Raw genomic sequence first — 15,393 nt, 5'->3', positions numbered from 1 at the left:
TAGGATCTCATTTATTTGTGGGCTTTAACACAAAACAACCACCACAACAAAACAAAACTAAGCTTAAAGATCTAGAGAACACATGGGACTTCACCAGTGGTGGGAGAGAGAGAATGGGGAAATGGGTGAAGGGAATCCAAAGGTACAAAGGTCCAGTTACAAAAGAAGTCACGGTTATGTAATGTACAGCATGGTGACTATACTTCTGTATTCCATATTTATTAATTGCAGGGAGGGGCGCCTGGGTGGCTCAGGTCGTGATCCTAGGGTCCTGGGATCAAGCTCTGCATGGGGCTCCCTGCTCAGTGGGGAGTCTGTTTCGCCTACTCTCTCTGCCTTTCCCCTCCACTTGTGCGTGCATGCTTGGTCTCTCAAATAAACAAATAAATAAGATCTTTAGAAAATAAGTTGCAGAGACAACAGATCTTAAAAGTTCTCATCACAAGAAGGGGAATTCTGTAACTAATGTGTAATGGTCGATGTTCACCAGACTTCTTGTGGGGATCATTTCATAATATCTACAACTATTGAAACATTATGTTGTATACCTGAAACTGGTATAATGTTGTAGGTCAGTTATACCTCAATTAAAAAAATATATATGTAAAAACATTGACCATGAACCAATAAATATATAACTAGACTATTTCATTTTTTGTCAGATTATGCCTAGTCTTTGTTAATTTATTTCTGACAGTCATCTCTCTGTTAAATTGATGAGATGTTCCCTATCCTAATAGCTGCTGAAATAACCAGTGATTGTGGTAGTATTTGCACTTAAAGATCTTTTGGGAGGAAAAAAAAAAGCTGAAATTATTCCTACCTATGTGGAACACATAAGACATGCTACAAATTTTCATGAGTTCTGTGAATTTGAAATTTCTATTTGAGACATTAACAGAACTCACAAGATGAAGGAGTTCCTGGATTCCTGGCAGAAAAGAAAAAGGTTTAAACTTCAACAGAAATACATGTATGCATGGACCAGCTATGCACAATTTTTTTTATATTGTGGTAAAATACATCAATTTTACCATCATAACTTTTTTACTGTATAGTCAGTGATATGAAATGCATTCATAATGTACTACCATAACTTCCATTTATCTGCAGAACTCTTCATCTTTTGGAACAGCAACTCTACATCCATGAAACACTAACTCTGCATTTCCTTTATACTTAGCCCCCAGCAACCACCATTCTGTTTCCTCTCTACTATAGGATTTCGACTTCTTTAAGTACCTCATATAAATAGAATCCTATGGTTTGTCTTTCTGCAACAGGCTTATTTCACTTAGCATAGTATCTTGAAGATCTATCCATATCGCAGCATGTGTTAGAAATTCCTTCCTTTTCAAGGCTGAGTAATATTCCATTGAGTGTATATGTGACATTTTGTTTATTCATTCACCGAGGGACACTTGGGTCACTTCCACAACCCCTTAGTCATTTTTGATGAGATTAAAATGAGAAAATAAAAACTGCTAGGGCTATTATTGATTAAATAAAAATATAAATATCAAATAAGATTTATAGGAGATAACCCATCACATCTTAATAAAAAGCAAAAAATTATGAAAGATACAAAATTATAAAATTTTCAAATAAATTGCAAACATCTATAGAGTTACAAAATATCTGTAGATGAATATATTTGAGAAATTATAGAAAAAATGTAACACAGCTTAGTACAGGAACAAAGAACGTAAAAGATAACTGATTATAGGAAGAAGAGAAGGGGAAAAGTGAGAATGATAAAACAAAAGAATAAAGCAAAAATATAAGTACGATAGTAAATGTAAATTAATTATACTTATATTTATAAAGTGTCTCAGATTTTTTTTAAAGATTTATTTATTTGACACAGAGAGAGAGATCACAAGTAGGTAGAGAGGCTGCAGAGAGAGGGGGAAGCAGACTCTCTGCTGAGCAGAGAGCCCGATGCGGGGCTCGATCCCAGGACTCTGGGATCGTGACCTGAGCCAAAGGCAGAGGCATAACCCACTGAGCCACTCAGGTGCTCCATAAAAAAATGTCTCAGATTTTTAAATAAGTCTTTTATATATTAACAAGAGATATACCTAACAAAAATAGAGGGAGAATTAACAAAATAAGCATTAAGCAAACATCTGGTATATTGGTATCATAAAAATTGATCTGAATATAAAGTTTTACAATATATAAGATATGTGTTATGAAGTTGCATGTTTTATACTCACACTTTTTAGTCCCAGAGATCCTGATAATAAAATAAGTATAGACAGGAATTCATTTGTATTTGTGAGTAATCACATAATAGTAATACCCATATTCACTCTCTCATGGAAAGTATACTATGCCCTCTAAGGACACTATGTATTTGGGAATCAAAACAGAAAAAAAAAAATTCTTTCATCAAGAATGCCAAAGAGGTTTTGTGGGTTTGTTTGTTTTGGTTTTTTGTTTGTTTTATGACATGAAAGCATTCTACCCAATCTAAGATTTTTTTAAAGTTTTTTTTATTATGTTAGTCACCATACAGTACATCATTAGTTTTTGAGGTAGTGTTCTATGATCCGTTGTTTGCATATAACACCCAGTGCTCCACACAATTTGTGCCCTCCTTAATATCCAACCTAAGAATTCTTACATAAGAAAACATCCTCCCCCAGGGACACGAGACAGTACTCATATCACTCCATCGCCATGGACATAGGCCTTTGATCATTTATTCACCCATTTAAACCTCCACTTATGCATCCTGGGCTTCATTTGTGAAGGACTCTAGCTTTTGTTTTCCTTTGTGGCATTAGTAGGGATTTAAGAGGCAGCCTCTCTATAGAAGTTTCTAGCAATATAAAGGGTAAATGGTTAATTCTGAATAAGATCAGGTCATTTTGTCTAATCCAATCTCCTTATTCATGTGGGACAGCTTATATGTAAACTTCTCACTCACTTAACTTCCACCTTACCAAGTCACATAGTTGATTTCCAGCCATAAGTAGAAGGACCCTCCCTTACTTGTTCAGTGATGGACATGATGGTTAGAAGAGTTTAAACAATGAACCGAAACTTAAAATCTATCTCCCTGACTTGCACTTGCTTTGGACTTCAGCCATTATTTTTATTTCAATTTTTCCAGATTTATATATAGAGTTTCAAGTTAAGACCTTCACAGAATTCACAAGGTTTGTAAGGCCCATGGTAGAGTGCAGGACACTGTAGGGTATGGCACATGATCAGTGAGGGCTATTATCAGTATCCTGATTATTGTTTTATTAATGTTCCTCCTATGACATCCACTGCCCCTCTTTAGTTGGTTTAACGTCTTCCAGGAATCGGATCTGTATTTCCTCTTTGTTCCTTCTCACATCCACACTGGAGATGGCTTCCCCAGCCTCATTTCCATTTCTGACTCACATTCACTGCTTTGCAGAGTCAACCCCATTTGTGCCCTCAGCATCAGTTCCTGAGCTACTGTGTGTCTCGGGGGCTCACGACTTTTGCTTGTTAGATACTAAATTACTGCCATCGGGAAGTGACAAGTTTCATTTTGCAACCTTTTTGCCACAATAAAATTCACTTGATAAAAAACAAAAGGAGCCATAGAAATGCAGGGTTTGGGGGATCATAAAGCTTGTGTCTCTGTTGCCAGCCCTTGGTGTTTACCCAAGTGGCAGCATTTGGGGAGTTAATGCTTAAAAAGTAGACTGCTCTTGTTAATGAGACAGATTATTTAGGAAAACAGAACTGTCACTATTGCTTGCCATGGAAAGCGGTGGATTTGTAACTTTTGAACGTTGGCTGCATTAGTAAAAACATCACTTATTCAAATGGAGATGTTCCCCAGAGCTGCACTTTGGTTAATAAAGATAAAACCCTTATGCCCGTTGTCAGATGTTATCTTCCTATCCTGGGGACCCTTCCAACAGCAACCTGGGAACTTCTGAGATGATCTGCTTAGTGAGGGATCTTCATGTGTGTTTTTCAGAACCCCAGGTGGGCTTTATTTTTTTTTTTCATTTATTTATTTTCAGCATAACAGTATCATTTTTTCACCACACCCAGTGCTCCATGCAATCCGTGCCCTCTATAATACCCACGACCTGGTACCCCGACCTCCCACCCCCCCGCCACTTCAAACCCCTCAGATTGTTTTTCAGAGTCCATAGTCTCTCATGATTCACCTCCCCTTCCAATTTACCCCAACACTCTTCTCTCCAACTCCCCATGTCCTCCATAATCTCTTGATTATGTCAGCATAATCTCTTCCAGTCCCGTCCATGTTGCTACAAAAGTTGGGTATTCATCCTTTCTGATGGAGGCATAATACTCCATACTGTATATGGCCCACATCTTCCTTATCCATTCATCCGTTGAAGGGCATCTTGGTTCTTTCCACAGTTTGGCAACCGTAGCCATTGCTGCTATAAACATTGGGGTACAGATGGCCCTTCTTTTTACTACATCTGTATCTTTGGGGTAAATACCCAGGTGTGCAATGGCAGGGTCATAGGGAAGTTCTATTTTTAATTTCTTGAGGAATCTCCACACTGTTCTCCAAAGAGGCTGCACCAGCTTGCATTCCCACCAACAGTGTAAGAGGGTTCCCCTTTCTCCACATTCTCTCCAACAAATGTTGTTTCCTGCCTTGCTAATTTTGGCCATTCTAACTGGTGTAAGGTGATATCTCAATGTAGTTTTAATTTAAATCTCCCTGATGGCTAGTGCTGATGAACATTTTTTCATGTGTCTGATAGCCATTTGTATGTCCTTTTCTTAACTGATCCTAGGGGCATCTCCTATGAGAACCTAAAGATCCAGATCTACACCTTTTGATAAAGTGTAGAACTAAAGGGAATAAAAAACAAACAAACAATCTCAGACCCAGAGCAAGCTTGCATGTTTTCATTGAAAATACCACACAGCTCCCAATCTCCTTTAAAAAACAAAAAACAAAAAAAAACCTCTTCACAGCCAAACTTCCTCCTTCTCCAGGATCTCACCTCTCCATCACTCATCAGTTTTCACTGAAATCGAGAAGAGGTTCCTTGTCATAAGCCAAATAAATAGTTTTACTCTTTTTATACTTTATTAGAAGAATTTGACATTATCAGTACATCCCTGCTTCTTTAAAAACCAGAATCAATTAGTTTCCATGATTCTGTACCATTCTAGTTTTCCTCCTACTGCTCTTGCTAAATTTGTTCCCTTACACCCACAGTCATTCAATGCTGGTATCCCTCAAGGTTCAGTCCAAGCCCTGCTCTTTCTTCCTCCTGTTCACTCCCCCTAGAAGACCTCACCTACACCAGCACATGGAATGTCATCTCTTTGTAGGCAAAACTCTGACTCAGACAGCTCCCTGAGTTCTGAACTCCCCTGACCAAATGAACTCTGACAGCCTCCAAAAGATGTCTCAAAGTCTTCACAGATTTCAAGATGTCCAGCCCCAATGTTTGAATTTCCTCCCCAAATATAGGTCTCCTTCAAAATCACTGCGTGTTTTGTTTTCCAAAATCCAGAAGGTTGAGTCATCCTTAAATTGGTCTCTCTTGTACTTCATATCCAAACTACCAACATGGATTGCCTATTTTAACTCTTAGATATTGTTCCTTCTACTTATCTCTTTCTACTTCCAGACCCTAATTCAGGGCTTGACATGAGCTACTAATTCAGAAGTATTAGAAGAGTCTCTATCATCAACATTGCACTAAATCCTGGCCCATTGCTAAGCTTCTCAATTGATCGCTTTAATCCAAATTTGCCCCACTGTATGAACTCTCCATTTTACCACTAAGTTGGATGCTTTCCAAAACAAAATAAGATCATGTCATCTCCCTTTCCTCAGCTCAAATAATTTAAATTTTTGATCTTCAAGAATCATGTCCATTAACCAATCCCTCTTTATAGACCCATTGTACCCCCCGCCTCCTTTTCCTCATTGTGACAACCACTGGTCTGATTTCTGCTCTTGACACCTGTTATACCACCTGAACACACAGTGTCTTTTTTCTGGTCCTAGGTACTCTCAGTCACCTAATTCACATGCACCCATCCTTAAGGCAAGCTTATTTCTTACTCCTTTAGGAATATTCACAGTGACCTCCCTGACAAGATCAATCAATTCCATTATATGCTCTAACAATACAGAAATTAAGTTATAACTAACTATCATGTAATTTTTCTATATTTGATTAATATTTGTAACCTCCCCTTAAAATACATTTCCCAGAGTGCAAGTTCATTATGGGTAGGATACTTGGTTATCTCCCCTTTGTATTTCCAGAAAGAACTAACTTGCTATCATTTATATGATATTGAGATATTTAAATATCTATATATCTGGCTTAGTTTATATAACATAATGTGAGTGAGTGTGTGTGTGTGTGTGTGTTTTGACTTGACAATTCTATTTCTATGGGGCCTAATTCCCTTACCCATTTAATGGGGCTAACATCATAATATCTAAAGTCTTTCCATGTCTAGATATTTAATCTTCCTCATAATGGAAATACAGAAAACAAAATTATACCAGGTTACCATTTCTCATATATCAAACTGGTAAAAAAAAAAATTATAACATGCACTGTTGGTAAGGAGGTAGAGAAACGGTTACTCTGACACTCATGTGATGATCTTTAGAATGTACTTGGCATTAAACTTCTAGAGATTTTGTCAATATTCAACAGAACTACATGTATGTTCACATTAGGTCCAGGAAATCAGGAAATCATAGTTCTAGGAATTTTTGAAGATGTATCTCCAAAAATAGAAAAGTTCATTTGTAGGAATATTCACTGCAAAATTGATTATAAATTTGAAATATTACAAACCTATATACTCCTACACTGAAAAGGGGTTCAGTAAATTATCATAAATCTACATAATGGAATACAATGCAGCCAGAATAAAAGAATGGGGATGAGAAAGATTTATGATATGGGATGATTTTCAGGATATATAATTCAGTAAAAATTTTAAAACATAAAAAAGCAGTTATACAGAGTAGGCTATTCTTCGTATAAGGCAGAGGAGATGAGAAGATATACTTCTATCTTTTAACTGTACCTGTAGAAACACAGGAAGCATAAACTAGAGCTTAATGAAAGTGATAACTCACAGTACATGGGTAAGAAAGATGGAAAGTATGGAAGTAGAGGGTGGGGAATACTGTTTCTCTGATGGAACAATTTTTAACAGTTTAACTTTTACAACTATGTTCATGTTTCAAATCCTCAAAAACAGAAAATATAAATATGTACGAGGGGAACACTAAAACATGGTAGAAATAGAAGCACATTTTATAAACCCTATTTGAAGAAATAATGTAACCATGCTGGAGGAAAAGAGAAAAAGAACTAGATCAGGTAACTTTTCAACTTTTCAGTAGATTATTTGGTTTAGGCTAAAGACAAAATTTTAAGATATGTTGAGCTCTGTTTGGTAGGTTTCTTTTTCACAAAATAATGGGTTAACAATTGTGAAAACTACTTTGTGTACTCTTGATCAAAACAAGTAATTATATTACAGAAAATGGGAGCCAGGTTTCTTAGTGTCATAAAAGGGAGTTACAAATACTGAGAAGGAGTAGGACATTATGAACCCTTTAATATTCAGCTGAAATGGGAGGCATTGGTGTGAACTGATGATTTTAATATAAAGAAATAGTTATAGAAGTTTGGGGTTGTATATGCATGTATGTATATGTGTATATGGTTGAATGTATAGGCATGTATCAATATGGACATGTTGAGAAATACATATAAATATATGAGTGTATATGTATTATGGTATACTTATTTGTGTACACATTTGGCTCCTAATTCTGTGCACTGACAGAGGCTAGAACCTAACTAGCAATGAGCACACCTAGTGGTCATATTTTGGTTTTTCATACCATCTTCCACTTAAAGAATCTAGAATACTTGAGAGAAATGGCTGGTTTCAGGGATAGGATGGAAGAGAATCTGATGTGCCTAGAATATTATTGTGTCATAAAATAAAGAGGTACTTGAATGCCAGCTTCATGGGGCACCACATGCAAAGTCTTGCACACATTTGAGCACATCTAAATGAATACTAGTAGTAGAGTTTTTCATCCATACAATAAAATAATAATCCATGACTCCATTTGGATATAAATAAAGTTCTTCTTTACAATAAAAATTTCAATAGTAAAAATGGAAGGAATGATGGAATTAGGAAATCATCTTTTGGCAATCATTATACTCATTTTTTCAGGCAAAAATCCTTAATGGATGCTGAAACTGGTGGATGAAAAATTGATGCACAAGGGCATGCTTGCATTGTTTCTTTCTTAGTCTGCTGAGGCTGCCACTGCAAAATAGCAGTGACTGAGTTGTTTAAACAGACGCTGCTCACAGTTCTACATACTAGGAATTCTAAGACCAAAGTTCCAGCATATTTGACTCCTGTTCACAGTCATTTTTCTGGCTTTCACATGACCATCTTCTTGCTGTCTTCATATGACCAGGGATCTATGGGTTGGGAGAAAGAGATAATGGGAAAGAGGATTGGTGTTTGTCTCTATTCTTTTAAGGACACTTGTCTCACCATGTGGAGCCATACCCTCATTTAAACCTAATACATCCAAAAGGCCCTACCTCCCCATGTCATCACATTGGGGTTTAGTTCAACTAATAAAATTTTGGGAAAGGACACTGCCAGTCCATAAAAGCTTCCAAATAGATCTTACCAAGATATTTATAAAAGGTGCAACATAGTAGCTATACTTTGGAGACACCAGGGGATCATCGTTAATATTCATCTGAAATGTAATAGTTCAGTATCACCTGCCTAGGGACAAGATACACGGAGAAGGACAGAACATCATGGATATGGAATTCCATATTCTGAATTCTGAATTTAGTCATTCAGAAACCTCAGGCAAGCCCAAACTTAGGGAAATTCTATAAAACAATTTGACAAATTCTTGTTTTGGACTATTCAAAGATATCAATGTCATGAAACAATATGAAGAGGACTTCCAGATTAAAGGCAGGGAAAGAAATTGGACAACTGACTGGAACAAATGATCTAAAGATCTCCTTTGGGCATGATTGGAACAGTGGTAAAACGAAATATTGTATCCATACTAAATTCCTGATATTGGTAACTTCACTCTGGTTACATAAAAGAATGTTCTTGTTCTTAGACAGTATGCTCTGAAGGGAAAAAGGGGGAAAAAAAAACCAAAACCAAAACAAAAATACAAGCTCCAAGAGCACAAGGACCATACATATTTTGGGGGGCAAACTTTGTGAACTTGTCAGTCATAACTGGGACTTTTAAGGCAGATTTGAAGAAAGCAAAGAATCAAGTCAGACAGGAAAACCTGGGAGCCAGAGAGAGGGTGACATCAGACCAGAGCAGAGTCCCATGTCCTCAATAAGGAAGGCTCACCAGCCCCAGAGGCGGCGGCCCGTCAGACCCAGCATCAGGCAAGGAACCCCTTCTGTGGTTGCAGGAAGCAATTATCTCCACCCTGAACATCCAGCTGCCTAGTGCCCAAGAACAGTGCAGGTTTTGCATGATGGCAATGCTACTTAAAGCCCGGTCCAGTTTAAATGCCAAGTGGAAGGCTAAGCTAAGAATAAAAGGACTGGTAGACTGATTTGGGTCTGGAAATCTTTTCAGTAATAATATCTTCTATCCAGTCAGCCAAATGTGTCCACATGGATGGGAAACAGCCTGTAGAAGCCGTGCAGTGGTTGGTACAGATGGTTCTGTTCTCGGGGGCTCCCAGTCAGAGAAGCCTACGTGTGATCAACATAACATCTTTTATCAGAATCCTTTTTTAATTAAAGGATGTTGAAGGGATAGGCAATATAGGAGATATAGTACAATCTCTTTATAACTCTTTTGATGAAAATTCATCAGAATGTATTTGTTCTTTAAGGAGCAGGTTTTCCACTATTATAAAATGAAATCATCACATGAGGTCTGAAAGAGGGGGAAAAAAAAAAATCATGGGGGAGAGGAGAAGAGAGAACAAAGGGGCTCCTCCTCTGGGCCATGATACTAATGAGCATGGAGAGTAGCTTTTAGCCATGATCTGCCTCTTCCAAGAGTCTGCCTGATGATCACTCTTTCTAAATGACAAGTGATTCAGATTCCAGAAAAAAAAAAAAATTCTGTTTAGAATGGTGGTATTCATTTTCTTCCTAGTACAAACCATAATAAACAAACGTGTCCTATAGAAGTATCTATGTGCATAATACAACAAAAGCCAAATTTTCATGTAACTGAACATTTAATATCACTAAAGTGTTTAGAAATTATATTCTTATTACTTTTTCTTTGAATTCCTGTAGAAAACTCCAAAGATAACTTAAACATTGAAAGATTTTATTGGGAAGTAAAATTTCAAAATGTAGTGGATTGAAACAAGTATTTGCTGTTACTGAGGAGAACCTAGGTAAGAGGAATTTTCACAGGACTCAGTTGTGCTGGAGCTCATGTTTCCGCTGGTGGCTTGTTGTTCTGGATTGGCCTTGGCTGGAACAACTGGGACTTTTCTCCATGTCATCTCTCATGTCCCAGCAGATTAGCTAGGATGTCTTATCATGAAAGTGGTGAGGTTCCAAGAGAGAGAGGGAGCACACAAAACCTCTTGAGACCTGGCCTCAACGTATGGCTCACAACTTAACGATGAATTCCATTGCCCAAAGCAAGTCAAAGTCTAGCCCAGATTTAAGGGTTGGGAAGAGATACACCAACTATTTATGATGATGGAGAGAGCTGTAAAGGCATTCACACACTTCAAAGGATGTGAATTCGGGGAAGAGTGGAGCACTGGAGTTGTTTAAACCTTCTCATCTTAAAACAGAGTTGGTATGTCAGGCCCACCCAGGTGATCCAGGGCTCTCTGTGTAAGGCCCCAAGCTCAATCACATATTCATCAATCCCTTTCACCATGAAATAGAACATTTTCACCAGTTCTGAGGATTGGATCATGTACATATTTGGGTGGCTATTATTCTTACCACGAAAGGATGAAAAAAAGATTGAAATAAAAATGCTAGAAACACCGTTTACACACAGATACATATATCGTGTTTTCAAAGAACTTCTTCAATGATCTGATACATTTTCAGTAATGTAGTCACAACACAGGTATCAGCAAATTTGAAAATGGGTCAAGATAAATCGTCTAAAGTAAAACAAAACAGGAAAAAAAGGATAGGACCCTGTGCACATCTAAGAACATGGGACAGTATCTTATATTTAATATATATGTAATTGATGTCCCAAAAAGAGGACAGGGAAAAACTTTTGCTCAAGAAATATTTGAAGTGTTGGGGAGTGTATGTGCTATGGTGAGTGCTGTGAAGTGTGCAAACCTGGCGATTCACAGACCTGTACCCCTGGGGATAAAAATACATTATATGCTTATTAAAAAATTTAAAAATTAATAAAAAAGAAATATTAAAATGAGTGTAAAATTTTAAAAAAAAGAAATATTTGAAGTGTTAATGGCCAAGAATTTTCCAAAGTTAATTAACAACAACAAACCAAGATAGAAGAAGCTCAGAAATCCCTATTCAGAATTTGAAAGATAAAAACTAACAAAAAAACCCCAAACAAGATTAAACCAAAGCAAACAGATATACACACAGGCATATCATAGACAAGCTCCTGAAACAAAGAGAAGAGAATAACTTTATGTGTAGCCAGAGGAAAAAGAAACATAAAATAAAGAAAAAATATGGATTGCTACAGATCCCTTTTCAGAACTTAGGGAACTAGAAAACAAAGAAGCAACAGCTTTACAGTTTTAAAGGGGGAGGTAAACAAAGAGCATAAGAGCTATCTGGTCAGAGTTCTCTAATCGTGAAATAGATCTTTGAAAAATCAATCAAGGAAAGACTTTTTTAGATAATCAAATAGACCTAAGAATTAATTGCCAGAATAACTTAAATATTGCAAAAATGTGTTCAACCTTATGACTGCTTTATTTATTTAACCGTATGACTGCTACCCTATTTTCAGCAGTAAATTTGAAAAGTTTAACTTTTATCCATCATAAAAACTCTCAAAGTGAAATTTGAAAAGGATTTCCTCAATGCAATAAAGAGCATCTGTGAAAAACCTACAGGGGGTGCCTGGGTGGCTCAGTGGGTTAAAGCCTCTGCCTTCAACCTGGGTCATGATCCCAGAGTCCTGGGATCAAGCCCCACATCAGCCTCTCTGCTCAGCAGGGGGCCTGCTTCCTCCTCTCTCTCTTTCTCTATCTCTGCCTGCCTCTTTGCCTACTTGTGATCTCTGTCAAATAAGTAAGTAAAATCTTAAAAAAAAAATAAAAGAAAGAAAGAAAAAGAAAAACCTACAGTTAATATCATCTACTGAATGGTGAAATACTGAATGCTTTCTTCTCAAGGTTGGGAACAAAATGTATTGGGTCCCTGCCTCCTCTTCCATTCATTATGACACTGGAGGTCTCAATCTTCAAAAGAAAAAAATGTTTTCAGGAACAATTTTATAAAACCTAAGAAACAACTACTAGAACAAGAAAATGCATTTAGTAAGATTGTGGAATGATATTACTATCTAAAAATCAATAGAATTTTACAAGCATACTTGTAAACAATAAAAGAAATGAAATCTTTCCACAGGTTTGAGTAAAAACTCAGTGAATGTTAACATTTATAAATGTTAAGTTACAAATCTTACCTAAATGGGGAGTGAGCAAAAACTAAACATTGAACTTTAGTGATTAAATATTTGGGATCTAATATAATGACATATGTAATTTAAATCCATTAACAGTAAGATGGAAAAAGTTCTGGATTATGGCTGGATACAGAGTGTAGTAAAATGTTTGTGGCACAATGTAGGTGAATATTCAGAGGTTTGTTGTAAGCTTGAATGTAATGATGTACTTACTAAGCCAGAAATTTGGAGGACATAGTAGGAGACATATTTTATTACAGTGGTTGTAAGCTTTAAAAAAAACTGGGAAAGCAAGGTGACTATTTGTGACTGTACTGGAGAAGTCACAAAAAGAAAATTATAACCTCTGAATTTTAAATTCCTACTTAAATTATTATCAAGGAATTAGAATGCATCTTTAATATTCCCCAAATATTCTCTAATTTCTTTTATCTGCAAGGAGGACTTTACTGATAATTGCACAAAATCTATTACTTAGTATTGCAGAATTACAACATAAGTTGAATTCACAGATTTGCTGCATTTGTCTTATCGTAAACAAGGCATTGATAGAGACATAGTGAAGTTCCGAAAGGTTGGTGGGACTAGCTGGGTGGACTTGGAGGAGGTTAAAACTCTTGAAACAGAGTCTTTCTGACTCGGTTCAGAAATAACCTGACTTACAATATCAAAGAAGCCTAGCCTGCTCCTTCTCCACCTAAAAATCCTATAATAAATTCACTGCTGGAATAGCCAGTGGGGTTTTAATTTCCTACCACACTAATACACAATTCTGATCTCCTTTTTATTCTTCGTAAATAGTTTCAAGATGTGGGGCAAAATAGTGATAATAATTACCCATTTTCTCCTAAAAATCTTGCTGTTGTTTATTCCTTACTTCTGAGCATATCTCAGGGTCAGACTTTGCTTAGGAGTTTATTATGTTAAAAAAAAATCCTAAACTTTGGTATTTCTTAAATGTAGAGAAAATCTTTTGTTATAGTACTGACACCACAGGATCTATATTTTTACACCTTTTTTTGAGTATTTTTCTTACAGTGACATCAGCTGTTTGCAAAGCCAATTCCTCAATTCAACTCATTACCTTCTGTCCAATTTCAGACCTCTTTTATTTCCTACCATCACCATTACAAATATGTAGAACAAGTGCTGGTAAACATTTTATGAAGACTCATTAAATATTTTATACTTGTAGGTTTAAAGGCTTTGTGGTCTCTGGTAGGACTATTCAAACTCTACCACCAAAGCACAAAAGCATCTATGGACAATATGTAAACAAAGGGGCATGGTTGTGTTCCAATAAAACTTTACAAAAACAGGCAGCTGGCCCCAAGGAAGTACTAGGCTTAGTCCTGATGTAAACATTATGCCTAATAATTTTTAGCTTCTATGCCTAATCAAATCCCTAATTCAAATCAGTTCAGTAACATTTACTGAATGCATGCTATTTACCTGATGTGGTACAAATCTTATTTCCACAGCAAATTTCATGTCTACCACAAGAAAGCCATTGGACTGAGGGAGATTTCATGCTGATCAAGTCAACCCAAACCTGTGCCTTAAAGTTAAAAATGGAAACCTAAGGAAACCAGTCACAAACCACCAAGTAATGTTCTTAAATAATATAGCCACTTCAGCAAGAGGCCATTGAATGATTTCCTTGATTTGCTTCTTTATTAAATCTTTCCCCTAGTTCCTCTCAGTTGGACAATGCTAACCACTTCCAGTTTGGCTATGCCCAATGCAGATGAATTTTTGCTCAAATAAACTCTCAAAATTTATAATATGTTTAGGTTTTTCTTTCAACAACACTCTTACGGTGTCATTTTCTTTTTTTTTTTTCCAAGTTTTTTTTTTTTTTAATTCCATTTAGTTAACAAACATTGGTATTAATTTCAGGTTTACGGTCTCATTTTAAAGAGGCTCCTACTTAGTCTTCTCATTTCTTTCAACCCTGTCCAGATTGTATTTGAAAAGATTTGTTATCTCAGATATTTTGTGCACCACTGACCATGTCAACACAGCCCAATTCATGGGTAAAGAGGGTTAAAAAGAAAACCACAGGCCCCCACATGGAGTCATTTACATGAAAGCCTCATGTCAGTAAGCCAAAACTTAATGCCTAATCTAACTGCAGTTTCAATGGCCTCAGGAATATAATATTTCACCAGCCAAACTGGACATTCTGGGTCAACACCAGAGGTAATTCATTGATAAGCCCCTTCCATTCCCAGAGGAGGGTGACCTTGCCTAAAATAATGCATCGTTTGCTAATAACTTCCTTTCTCCTTGCTCTGTCTTTGTAAACCTTCCATCCCTTTCTGCAGTTGGATAGAGCTCCTTTCTGTTTGCTGGACAGGATGCCACCAGTTCATAGATCATTTCATGAAGCCAGGTTTATCTTTAAATTTACTGTTGAATTACTTTTAATTTTGCTTTTTAACAAGAGAGAACTCATACCATGTCTCCGAGGCCATCTGGCTTCCATTGTTATGGTCTTATTATAGAAGAACACAAAACACCTGAGTAAGCATTATTATACAATTACCCCCACTGTTGTTTTCAGAAAAGTCATTATCTCTAATGTAAATGGTATTATTCAAAAGAGATCATTTAAATGCTCTTACATGAATACGTAGTTCATGCACACATGTAATAATTGGCCCTTGCCTCAGCTGTTCATGATTCTGGCAATGTAATGCATTTCTCCCTGGGTCC

The 15,393-nt window shown here is 36.6% G+C and overlaps 1 long non-coding RNA gene across 10 annotated transcripts in view; it reads left to right on the top strand.

Moving 5' to 3' along the window:
* Positions 1-14,445, top strand: part of LOC101675448 — a 44,685-nt gene extending 30,240 nt beyond the window's left edge. For 9 of the 10 annotated variants that reach the window (XR_001181367.2, XR_001181371.2, XR_001181370.2 and 6 more), the window contains one exon: positions 14,157-14,445. This is a non-coding gene — a long non-coding RNA (uncharacterized LOC101675448). Of the gene's footprint in view, positions 1-7,227; positions 7,344-14,156 lie in introns of those variants that run through there. The other variant, XR_006603204.1, reaches the window with a different exon arrangement.
* Positions 14,446-15,393: the final 948 nt, after the last annotated feature.

The sequence above is a fragment of the Mustela putorius genome, unplaced genomic scaffold (assembly GCF_011764305.1).
Source record: "Mustela putorius furo isolate JIRA1106 unplaced genomic scaffold, ASM1176430v1.1 tig00003909_pilon_pilon_pilon, whole genome shotgun sequence".
Lineage (NCBI taxonomy): Eukaryota > Metazoa > Chordata > Mammalia > Carnivora > Mustelidae > Mustela > Mustela putorius.
Note: the sequence above shows the minus strand (reverse complement) of the source record. Positions and strands in the feature narration are given on the sequence as shown.